At 38.4% G+C, this 12,659-nt stretch overlaps 1 long non-coding RNA gene across 1 annotated transcript in view; it reads right to left on the bottom strand.

Annotated features, from left to right (window-relative positions):
• LOC133222193 (uncharacterized) overlaps positions 1–12,659 on the bottom strand; it is a 400,427-nt gene that overhangs the window by 238,516 nt on the left and 149,252 nt on the right. The window lies entirely within an intron of this gene.

Below are 12,659 nucleotides of genomic sequence, written 5' to 3'. Positions count from 1 at the left end.
GAATAAAACAGCCTATGGTTTTCTGTCACAGGAGTTTAATTTTAAAATATTGCAACTTTTTTTCTTCTATCTATAGTGAACTTGGAAAAATGACTTAGAGAAAATGTGTTGTGTGTGGATTTTATTTTTTTTTCCATGAAAAACCAGTGCAATGTCTATCTTTTCCTGAACAATACATGAAGCTTAATGAAAGCTTCCCTCGCCCGCCCCCCCCCCCGCCCAAGTAAAGACTGGAATGTTTGTACTGAACCAAGATAGAATCTCGTGTTTTACAGCTGTTTCTACTGAGCTCTCCAACCCCGCCTCCCTCCCTGAAAACATCACCTAGTTAGAAGTGTCAGCATGCACTTTATCCTTCTTTTATTAATAATGAAGACACCAAGTAACTGATACTATGGATCCAATCCATAAAAATAAAAGTAGCAGATCAGAAAGTACAGCAGTGGCAGACAAATGCAGAAAATGTACCTGCACAGTGAAGCATATTTCAAATAGTGCCATTGGGCAAATATACTGATGACACCTTTTCTTTCAAAAGTCAGTTGATTTTACACTGCATGTGCAAAACCTGCAGCTTAATGATAGGTTAAAAAGAAAAATAGAGGAGGGGTTTTTTTTTTGTTTGTTTTTCTTTTTGTTTTGTTTTGTTTTGTTTGGTATTTTCCTTTTTTTTTCCCATCTACCACCTTTGGAGCAGCTACAGTGCTGATGCTATATAAGAGTCCTAATTCCCATAAATGTGTGCTTTGATTCTCCTTTATGTTTTCTGCATTAAAGTTGGGAATAGAAATATCTGAGGACTTCTGCTCAAGCCTTGGTTTGAGGGTTAGGTCTCACTGGCTTAATATCAGTTTCAGTGTAAATTGAATAAATGAAAGCTTGATCAGTATTTGGTTTTGATAAAGCTATAAATAGACTAACTTGAACGGCGATTTACAAACTTTAGTTTGTTATGATTATTTTGTTATTTTTTTAACCATTGTAACTTGGAGGGCTTCTAGGATATTTTGGAAATTCTGCTGAAAACAGATAGCAGTTCAGTATAAAAACCGAAAATGTAGTCATACATTTCCTGATATATAGACCTTAAGGAATTTAGGCAACATTCTAGGACTTTATTACAGAAACACATCTCTTCAGATATTAGCATAATATTTCATTGGGAGCACTGTGGTATCTAGCGTAAAACCGGTTGAAACAAAGGGTACTGTAATATCCTTTACTTGCTAAAGGGATCTTGGTTCATATTTCAAGAGTAATTTGTCTGACGGCAGCAAGAGTGTCTCCACAACAAGGTTACAGTGGCAGAAAAGCTATTTCTTTTTTGGAGCAAAGTTTTCCATGATTGTGAGTGAGGCATTGTTAAATCTGTAGAGTCAATAAAAGATTGAACCACATTCTTAAGGAAGTATTGATAAAGAAGTAGTGTTAACTGTAAGAATAAATTCCCACTGAGCTGCTGCTGTTGCTTTGGAAATTCAAGGAGTATTTCTTATGGTGCTTCTTTTATGCTAGTCACTGTGAAACTGATTGCCAACTCATGGCATAACCCATAGCTTTTGTGTTCACCCAAGGATGTTGCACACACTCATTTTGTCTGTTGGCAGCATAGCAATCCTGGGTCCTTATGGGAGCTGCCTAAGCACCTATCATAAAACTTAGCTTGCTCTCGGGGAAAAAAAATATTATCAGTATGCTCCGTGGCCATTTCTGCATCCTGTAGAGACACCAATTTTACACTACAAAAATTACTGGATCAAGTTTTTTTCCTAAGTTTGGCATGTTCCTTGCTCCTGTCTTTCTATTCTCTGACTGTGTTTTCCTCACCTTTTTCAAGAGCCACTGTCTATGGCTGATCCTGTGGGACACTCAAATGTCCGATTCTCCACAGACCATGACTTTGTTCCAATCCTCCTGTGCATCATGGGGTCACTCAAGTTGCAAAATCATTTAGTTACAGGCTGGACTGGGAGATTTTTGTCTCCCAGCAGCCATCAAAGAGGGGAGTATTACCTGGTTGTAGTAGCTTTCTACCCCAGACTGATGCACTAAGGTATTTTCCTCACTTGATTATACTAAGTAGTGGCAAGAGCTGGAGTCAAGGACTTTGTGGTGATGTTTGAAGGAGAGGAGGCTGAGAAGATTGAATGAGAGAGTGTCTTAGAATGAAAATGAGGTGGTCACAAGGTAATATACTTGTGCTTTGAGATTTGTCATGTGGAGAGTGTAACTTAAGGACAAGGTAAAAAATAAAACCAACCCAATGTATATTAATGGATAGAGGAATTGAAAAAATTATGGTGCTGAGCCTTGCGGTGACAGTGGTATTAAGGAACCCCAAATGAGCTGCAAGATACATTCTGGTTAATGAATGATGGTGTTAATGCCTCAAGGTATACATGGAAGAGGTCTTCCTCAGACATGTGAAAAGTGTACCTGGTGATTTTTTGGGAGCTGCTTCTAACAATTTCAGCTACTGTAACATGACTGGGTTTCTGTGGTGTTTGCTGTACCCATGATGTGACCAGAGCATCACGAAATAAGAATTATTGATAGAGAATGGCAGACAAGGAAATGCTCTGCACCATGTACCCTTGTATTGTTTGTAGCTTCTGCTCTGCCCATTATGAATCAGTCCCTGGTCTCTTATCACAGAAGATGCCACTTCAGTGTCTTGCTGCGAACACCTTGCAATATCAATTCAAGGCAAACACGTGTATGTGTTTTGACATGCCAGTACAATGCACATGTATTCTCATGCTTTCTTGCTTTAACTAAAAAGAACAAATTTGTCTATATTTAAGGCTATTTAATAAGGTTAAATGTTCCTAACAAATATTAAATGAATTTCAGCTGCTTGTGTGTATTGATTTGGATGCTGGAGGTTAATTTTAATTAGCTTTATTGCTGGTGCACTGTTTAATGTTCCTCAGATGGGACTGAGCAGCTGGCTCTGCAGCCAGCATGAGCACCTTGGTGCAGCATGCCTTGCTCCACTGTGTCTCACAGGAAAAAAAATAATACTGGGAAAAAGATGACTTTAGATGACCTTTTATGACATTAATTCCACCAGCATACACTCCCTCATTGCACTTGTGTTTTCAGCAGCAACCAGTGTAATTTTTGTGTCAGGTTCTTCTGCCTTCACTGAACTGCAGCCCCTGTGAAATGCCATAGGAACAGGATATGTTCCCCACTTTACAGATAAGTAACTTACTCTATTACCGATTAGCCTTTCCCAAGTGTCACAAGCATGGTATCAGAGCTCATTAGAGGTTTTTGTCAAGTACGTTTGTAACAAACCTATACCTTCTTTCATAAGCCAAGATATAGTTTGGGTTTGTTCTGAAGAAGGGAATAAACCTGGAGGAAAAAAATCACCACACAACAAAACAAAAATGGAGGAGAGAGGATTTTGTTAATTTTCTGTTTCAGGAATATCAGTAACACATAAGAAACTTCACAGTTAATCTCAGGAGAAAATTGTTCCTTGTGTGTAAAGTGTTCTGCAGGCAATAAAATACATTTCTGTGATTGCCCACTAGTGTATTAAATAGCAGTAATCTACACTGTGTGAATTATCCTGAAGATTTATTGCATGTAGTCCTTAAGGAACATTTTATTTAATTACCAGGGTTAGGAGACATGGTATAAAAACCTTAACCATTTATAAATTTTGTCAATTTAATAAAGTGGTAATATAATTTTTGGTGTTTTCCAAGCTATTACCTGTGTTTTCCTTTTACCAGTGGTGTTCCTCTGGGTCTAGATGGGCAAGAGGAAGGTCAGTGGGCTGGAAATCACTCTGATTGCCCCATTCTGCCTGGTGGTGATCATAGCCTGTGTCCTCATTGGGCTTTTAGCATCAGGACAATCTGGAGTCAAAAGAACAGGTAAGTGGTTCCCATTGCTGCTGTAGGATCAGAGCAAAACTTCTAAGTGAGAGGTGCTCAGCTCTGCTTCCTGAGAATATTTTAAAAGCCACAGAGCTTCAGGAAGTATGGTTGCCATCACTTCCATCATTGTTGGATTCAGACTTTTCAATCATAGAACCATAGAATGGGTTGGTTTGGAGGAACTATAGTTCCAACCCCCTTGCCATGGGCAGCGACACCTGCTACTAGATCAGGTTGCTCAAAGCCTCATCCAGCCTAGCCTTGAACATTTCCCAGGATGGGGCATCCACAACTTCTCTGGGCAACCTGTTCCAGAGCCTCACTATACTTATGGGAAAAAATTTCTTCCTAATGGTCAGTACAAATTTATGCCTTAGCAGCTTAAAGCTATTCCCCCTTGTCCTTTGCCTAATATATGTCTCTGTAAAAAAATCCCCCTCCAGATTTTTTGTAGACTTCTTTAGGTTCTGGAAGCTGCTCTAAGGTCTTCCCGGTAACTTGTCTTCTCCAGGCTGAGCAACCCCAGCTCTCCCAGCCTGTTTCCATAGGTGAGATGCTGCAGCCCTCTGAGCATCTTCATGGTCCTTCTCTGGACTAGCTGCAGCAGCTTGGCATACTTCTTAGATTGGTGGCCTCAGAGCTGGACATAGTTCTCCAGGTGGGACCTTTCAAGAGCACAGTAGAGTGAGAGAATCTCCTCCCTTGAAAATATGGAAATTTAAATTAAGGGAAAGGAAAAAAATAAAATCCACAACAGTGTCCCTGCTGTCCTTTCCAAAATCAATGTTTTTACTCCTCTTAATGTTCTTGTTATATTTTTACTCTCAACCAAAGTGAAGCATGGTTATTCTTTCCTGCAGATAATGTTACCTGTTGTAAATTCAAGGCATAAATCACATATCTAGAAATTTATGATAATAAAAAACCTTTTGCCCCATCCCCAAAAAGATCGATCTTTAGTCTGTTTATTTTATATGTCTTCAAAATGGTTTAAGATGAAAAACACAACAGTGGAGGGGGAAAAAAAAAAAAAGAAGTTATCAGAAAAACTATGTGGGAGCACACAAACTGTGTGGAAAACAACCCTACAACCATGAAACCCTGTATTGGAACATTAGAAAAGGTGTATGCCCTCTTACAGGGATGTGATATAAAGCACCCTGATTTACATACAGTTCCATTATGTCCACATACAGTTCCAGTAAGTCCACTTAAACACCAGGATTGAAGCAAATAGCTTGGGGATGGAAATAAAAGTAATTGCTAATACACAACGAACACTTTTGTGTTATAGTAAAACTGCTCATACAGACTAATATGTGCATATTTTCTGCCTGCTTTTGTGCATGTTGCAGACAAAGCGAACAGGTGACTTCATGTATTTGTGTGCATCTCAGCCTAAAACAAGATTTTTGCATTTTGTAGTTCTCATTCCAAATATATACAATGTTCCAAAATACATGTAAGTGACTTTCAATGGTTGGAGGAACTGAAAAACACCATTGAGTCCCCTTTTGTCAGATAAAGTTGCCAAGAGGTCACCTTAAATTGAGTCTGACAAGCATGAAATATAATGAAGCATCTAATAAGAGGTTTAAAGTATTTTTACCTGGGCTGTAATTCAAGCTGTGGTGGAAGAACAGTATATCAGGGCAAGGAGCATATGTGAGAGTAACAGCATAGTACCATTTAAGGAAAAGTAGTCTTTTCAATTTTAATTTTTGTGTATTTTCACAAGAATAAGCATGTTGAGCTACAAGACTGGCAATATCCTAAGTCAGAAGTATGTGTTAGCAATGGAAATTTGAATAAGCTTTTAAAGGCCTAGCAGTTCTGTCATTTAAATATGCACAGATCACTGATCCTAGAACACAAAGATTTGAAGTCCCTCATGAACATGTGGGATCTTTCACTGGATCCGCAGCCTCCAATTTAAACTACAAAGTGGATGTGAAGCAGAACCCCTTTGGCATCGTGGTGACTAGAGTGAGCAATGGTAGAGTGCTGTAAGTAACATTGGTGCTTTTTTTGAATAACACAGATGTCACTGTTTTTTTTCTGAAAGCCCATGTTACCACACAAGCAATGTATGCCCAAGGTGTGAGGTGCCCTTTTGCACGTGTAGTATACTTCGCTTTGTTTGACTGGTGGTTGCTCTGTGAGGACTCTAGCTGTTCCTTTGCATGTAAATTCTGTAATATGGAGAGCTCTGCCTGAAAGTTTTAGGTCTTTTTGTTCACTTTCCCCCAGTACTAGGGAAACCTTTACAGCTATTTTGTGCCATCATTACAGGGATTTTTGTCATCCCAAGGACTCCTTGCCAGTGCTTCAAATCTCATGGGAACATTCCTCATTGCTTCTTTAATCGTATTTGTCACAATAATGCTGAAGCCCTGAATCACCAAAACCAGGCTGCCCTTTGGACTTACGATCATAGAAACATGGAATGGTTAGGGTTGGAAGGGACGTCAAGAACATATAGTTCCAACCCCCCTGCCATGGACAGCAACACCTAAAGCTAGACCATGTCACCCAAGGCTCTGTCCAACCTGGTCTTGAACACTGCCAAGGATGGAGCATTTACCACTTCTTTGGTCAACCTGTTCTAGTGCCTCACCACCCTCACAGTAAAGAACTTCTTCCTTATATCTAACCTTAACTTCCTGTCCTGGGTTCAGCAGTAGCCATCATTTTATTCCTTCTTAGTAACTGGTGCAGGGCTGTGGTTTTGACTTTCAGCCTGGGAACAGCGCTGATAACATCGATGTTCTTAGTTGTTGCTAAGTAATGTTTAGTTTGACCAAGGACTTTGTGAGTCTCAGGCTCTGCCAGTGAGGAGGGGAAGCCGGGAGGAAGCTGAGACAGGACACCTAACCCAAACTAACCAAAGAGGTATTCCATACAACAGCATGTCATGCCTTGCATGTAGAACTGGGGGCAGTTACCTGGAAGGGCTAGATCACTACTCGGTCAGGTTGGGTATCAGTCGGCAGGTGGTGAGGGGTTGTATTCTCTTCCCATGTTATTTCCATTGTCATTATTATTATTACTCGTGGTAGCAGCAGTGATTTGTGATATATCTTGGTTACTGGGGTGTTCTTATCTCAACCTGTAGGAGTTACATTCTTTCGATTCTCCCCCCCATCTCTCCAGTAGCCGCAGAGGGAAGGGGGAAAGTGAGACAGAGACTGCGTGGCTCTGATTTACGGCTGGGCTTAAAACACAGCACTTCTCCTGTCTAAGTTTGAACCCATTACCAAGGACAGCTGGTGCAAGCCCTGATCATGTGACACTCCAAGTAAAGTATTCAATGGATTTATACATTGACTGCTTTCTTCTCATGTAGGTTCTAAAATGAAATAAATAAAATAAAACAAAACAAACCTACAAATCTAATGGCATAGCTCCAAGACCTGTTAGAAAGGGCAAGTGTCAGGACAGATGTGCTTATTAAATCAGTCCAAGAATGATTACCTGTCAGAGTCATAGGCCAGTTGGATTATCAACGCTTCAAGTTTTATTAATTAGTGATTACTTCTGTGCTCTTGTTAGTATTGTTTTCTTGTTTAGAATCCTCTCTAGTGATTGATTTGCAATTATAGAGCACAAAAGATGGACTTGGTATTCAGTAGTGCATGACTGATTAAACAGGTATATTGAGGGAGAATAAGAAACCTAGTCCAACAGAACCACACTGAAACATGGCTCTGGAGGACTATCTACACTTTCAATAGGTTTTTGTTTAATTTGATAAAAGTGGATGCAATTTTGTCTCTAAAGAAGAAAATGACAATGATGATTGACTTTGAGCATCTTAAAGACAGTTACTGTTAACATGGGATAAGGGCAGCTCCTCAGAAATAAAACCTTGATACATTTGTTTACACAAGATGCGTTCATTCCCTCAACTCTTAAACAACCAAACAAAAGGGAGGCTTCATTGGAAGAGTGGGGATCAATGCGTTATTACAGTTAAACTATGTTTTTCACAAAAGGCTTTTCAAGCACTGCATGTTATTCTTAAAAGCTAGATGGTATTGATGAATGTTCCCCAATTTCTGATTTTTGTGTTGATGTGCACTTGAACACCAGTAAACATTCAAGTATTAGTCTTGAGTTTCTACTGATGAAGAAAATGAATACCAGTATGTACTAATGCATTGCTGTGCATAGCATTTAGTACAGATGAGCGTGCTTCTTCAGTTAACATACTTCTAACTCAGCAAATGATGGAAAAGTTCTCCTTAACAGCTGCCCTTTTAGAAGATAAAATATGTCTGTCAGCAGTTATTTGTTTCTGTAATCTGTGTGGCTCTCTCTCCAAAATGATTTCCAGTGCACGCATTTTTCAGTAATTCTAAGATAAGACTCTTATATTTGCATGGACACCTTCTTAGACTTTGATCCAAGTTCTCTTAACAGTTCGCACACAAGTATGTGGTGCTGCTCTGTCAATTCCTCACTGCATTGATTTGTTAACAGAGATAGACTGAGCACATATGGGTTAATCAGGTGACACGCTGAATCGAACAGTGATACTCATTTTCTGCTTCTTGCTCTTTCTGACTTTGTATTCAGAAAATATATAGAGAAAAGATTTTTCTGTACTTTGGGAATACAAACAATCAAATATTATTGCTATATTCATGAATATATTTTGCTTGGACTATGGAAATTGCTAAAGCTTCTAAGCACTCACTTGAGTTAATGCTCTGCATAAAAACATTTAAATACTTACATATCTAGTACATAATCAACACATTATGGACATTTTAGAGAAAGCAATCAATGTCAAGCTTGAATGAAAGAATATTCGTTAACATGAATATTTTTGGGCTGTTTTTATTGGAGTTCCTAAAGTAAAGTAATTGATTTATAACTAGCTTGTGAGCTTCAAATAAGCACCATTCATCACTATTACCTCAGCTTCATAAAGGAGCAATACATTTGCTTTGAGAGAGCACTTCAGTGTTTTGTTGAAATAGGATATATACTAATAGAAACTAGGTGGACAGACTGCATGTAACTAATTAATAATTTGTAATTTGTACCTCTTACCTTGAGAAACCTTCTAGGAGAGTTTTTTCTGAGAAGACATTGCAGTGTTTGCTTTTATGTACGGCAAGGTAAGCACTGTCTGAGTGAGCTCACTAGGGACAACAATATCAGTGTTGGACATTGTTATGAGCTGAATTGTTAAAATTAATTAGGCATCTAATGCCTAATTAATCTAATGCAGGTAGATACTTCTGAATGTGAGCCGTGGAAATATGTATGTCCTTCAGCTGTCTCTCCTGTATTTGTGATACCTGTGTGTCCTCCCCCATTAGCTGGCAAGGAAATGCTGTGCAGAAGAAGGGCCTAGCTAAGCACAGCTGTAGGACAAACAAAAAATTCCTGCTTCTCAGCTGTCTCCTTTGAGTTCTCTCCTTTCAGTTTGCTGGTTGTTTCCAGCTCTGCTGGTTGAAACGCTCTGTGGCCCAACAGGACCTTGCTTCTTGTCTAAATCCAACTGCTCTGACAACTGTAATTCTATATTAACAGCCCTCTGTGACACTGAAATAAACATACACACACACACACACACACCTTCTATTTCTCAGGTCTTCTGAGTTTTCTACCTTTTCTGTAGATTTGTTAGATTTTTTTATTTTCTTTGCAAATTTGATAGCTGTGTAGGAATTTGACAGGAGAAACTAATTATGCACTGTCAAATTAAAATTACTGAAGAAAGTGATGCACAGTATGATTTACCCTGGTGAAACATCATGAAGGTCATTTTTGTTTTCAGGAGCAATATGTATATAAGCTCACATTTGTCTCACTGTAAACAAACATTGTTGTAGAAATAATCACATTTATTTTTTATGTCTGCTAAATATTCCTCTTATAAGCTACCTGTTCTTAATAATTAGTACATTGAGGTTTGAAGATAGTTCTTATCTGAACAGCTCTATTGAGTGTAGACCCATTAAGTTAATCTAACAGTGAACAGAATCGTTAGACTAACTTTAAGTCGCTCAAGTTCTGTTTCTCATTAAATTGTTCTGAGTTCTCTTTTACAGGGGAAACAACTATTACAATAGTTGTTAAAGTTTCTAAGGTTTTTGTTGCTAATAATAACAGAAAAACAACATTAGAAAAGAAATGAAATAAAGCAAGGCACTCTTATTTCCATAGATTAGACATAAAAACGATTATTTTGCAAGATTAAGAGAAATACAGAGTAGATGTAAAATCTAATCTATGGTGAAGGGTTATGAATGCACTCTTCAAGTTCTGTTGTTTGCTTGATGTGCGTAGATATTACCCAGAAATAGTACTGCTATATGCAGATTTGCCTGAAGATCCATCACATCTGCTTGCTTGTGTTACCTGTATATCTGGGGAAGTGTTTGTTTTAATGCAAAATGCTCTCATAAAAGAGATGAATGCCAGGAAGAAAAAAACAGATCTGTAGGAAGGTGTCAGGATTTTTATTTTTATTGTTGGCTATATTTTGAGAAGCTTCAAGTTCTACCTGTGATACATTTTTAAATACCCCAGAACAGATACCATAATTAGATTTTAATCATCTTACTTTCCCTTTTTATCCTTTAAGGCAATGGATAACTTATATGGAGTTCAAACTTTCTTCCTGTGTTTGGAAGACAACACTGGAGCCTCCTTTGGTGTTTTTCTAATGAATAGCAATGCCATGGGTAAGAAATCTTTCTCTGTAGCTCTGAACATTACAGTTAAATGTCTTTTAAAATAATCTGTGGAACTGGGATCAAAACTGAGTTGTTGTAGCTGTCCTTTTTTTTTTTTAAATATACTTCAATGCAACATTTTAAAGTAAGTTATCTGCAGATACCTGATGACAGTCATTACTGTAAGCAGTAGTATCACACATACACAATACAAGCAGTGTGTATCTCACAGATAACTTGAAGATTACAACTGAAACCTGATGGTTTGAAAGCCATGTGGTGCCTGTGCAGTAGACCAAATTCTTTTCCATGATTTAAATTTGTCCGAATTTTTAACTTTTTTTCCCCAGTGTATGCATATTAGCACCAAACAGGAAGATAAAAGTTTGGAAGAAATAGATTTATGGGCAGTGTTAGCTAATAGTCAGTTTAAATGTGTTGAATGACTCTGTTGTTATTAAAGATGGGTAGGGGAGAACATGCAGTTCAAAACGCTATGAGCCCATAGAAGCAGTTTCTGGTGTCACAGAACTGAAAAGGCAAACACGATGCAGCTAAGCACCATTGAGTTTCTGTCTCTGAAACAGCACTTTTCACATTTGGCAGACTGTATTTTGCCTGATGAAAAAAAAATTAATAATAATAATATGAACTTTGTTTTCAGCCTCAGGATCAGCTGTGTTTGGACCTGATTCAGTCTTTGTGAAAACCTCCAAGTATTCCTTTCCTTTTCTTCAACATTCACTACACCTTCCTGCCCTACCATACACAGTTGTACGACCACTTGGGCAAAGGTAATTTTACTTATCAGCCTTTGCGCTACTCTTATCAGGTATAAATAAATCAAACACACTAAATATTGTTAAGGACTTTCTGGAGACTGATGTAGTCTGTGAAAATGCACACTGGAATGAATTACTGTTTTTGAGTAATCATAACCTATCTCTAATTTCTCCATCTATGCATATGTTACTATCAGTCACTCTTACAAGTTACTATGACGTGTTATTGTCAGCTAATTAAATTATTCTCCACCATCACATATATATATATATTTACATGTTTGTGTGCTTATACACACATTAGAATATATGTTTCATTGCCTTGAAACTCTTGACTAAGCTATGTCAAGGACACATGAACACCTACACATTCACACGTGTAAAGGATACCAACTAAACTAGTAAGACTTTTTTTTAAAAGGCAATTTTGATATGCCACTCTACAGTCATGATTCTAGACGTGAGGGTATAGTTCCTAAGCACAGATGCTGCTATAACCTTCCCACTTACCCAGGTTCTACTGTGATGAACAGGTGTGGAATGTTGATAAGCAGTTACTGTGAGATTCTCGGCTGCTTATTTCCCCTGTACTTGACCCGGTAGGTTTGGCTGTTTTGGTATCTACCTCATGACCACTTCACAGGGCACAGGGATACTTTGAGGCACCAGCTCCAGCTCTTTTCTCTGACAGGTGACTGCAGCATAAAATCCCAGTTACACTATTTCTGTTCCTTTATTTCTGTGGTTAGAAACCACCTTCAAGTTCTGAACCTTTGTTGTTTGGTCTTGTGACAATTCCGTTATTCAGCTTACAGGTTATAGATCCTCAACTATATATGCCTTTCCAGCTGAAATCACACTCCTCCTCCTTTTGAATACTGCAAAAAGCTGAACCACAAAAGTAGGCTCTGCCATTTCCCCAAGGATCCCAGGAACTTTGCTCTGGTCCAGTTCTTTGTCTTGACCAGACCTGTAAAGTCTTGTGGCAAAGTGATTGCGAAGGGCCTTGTTCAATAACATTACCACAGCTCTATCACCAGTGCAATCATGGTTTTTGCAAAAATCTCAGTGAGAAAGGAATGGACTGATATGTACTTGCCAGCAGACAAACTGGGACTCCATTTGAGAGGAGGTTATATATACCCTATTCAATAACCCGCTAACACAACAGTTGCAAGGTTTACCTTTAAACTGAGTGGTTTTATGTTTTTTTTTTTTTTTCAAGAGTCGGCATGGGACTTTCAGGTTTTCAGCCTGTAGAGGGATTCCCAGCAAGCTTAAGTTTTCCT

The sequence above is a fragment of the Neopsephotus bourkii genome, unplaced genomic scaffold, assembly GCF_033783945.1.
Source record: "Neopsephotus bourkii isolate Nb327-2 ecotype Australia unplaced genomic scaffold, CSIRO-AGI_Nbou_v1 NB_1574, whole genome shotgun sequence".
NCBI classification, from domain to species: Eukaryota; Metazoa; Chordata; class Aves; order Psittaciformes; family Psittacidae; genus Neopsephotus; species Neopsephotus bourkii.
Note: the sequence above shows the minus strand (reverse complement) of the source record. Positions and strands in the feature narration are given on the sequence as shown.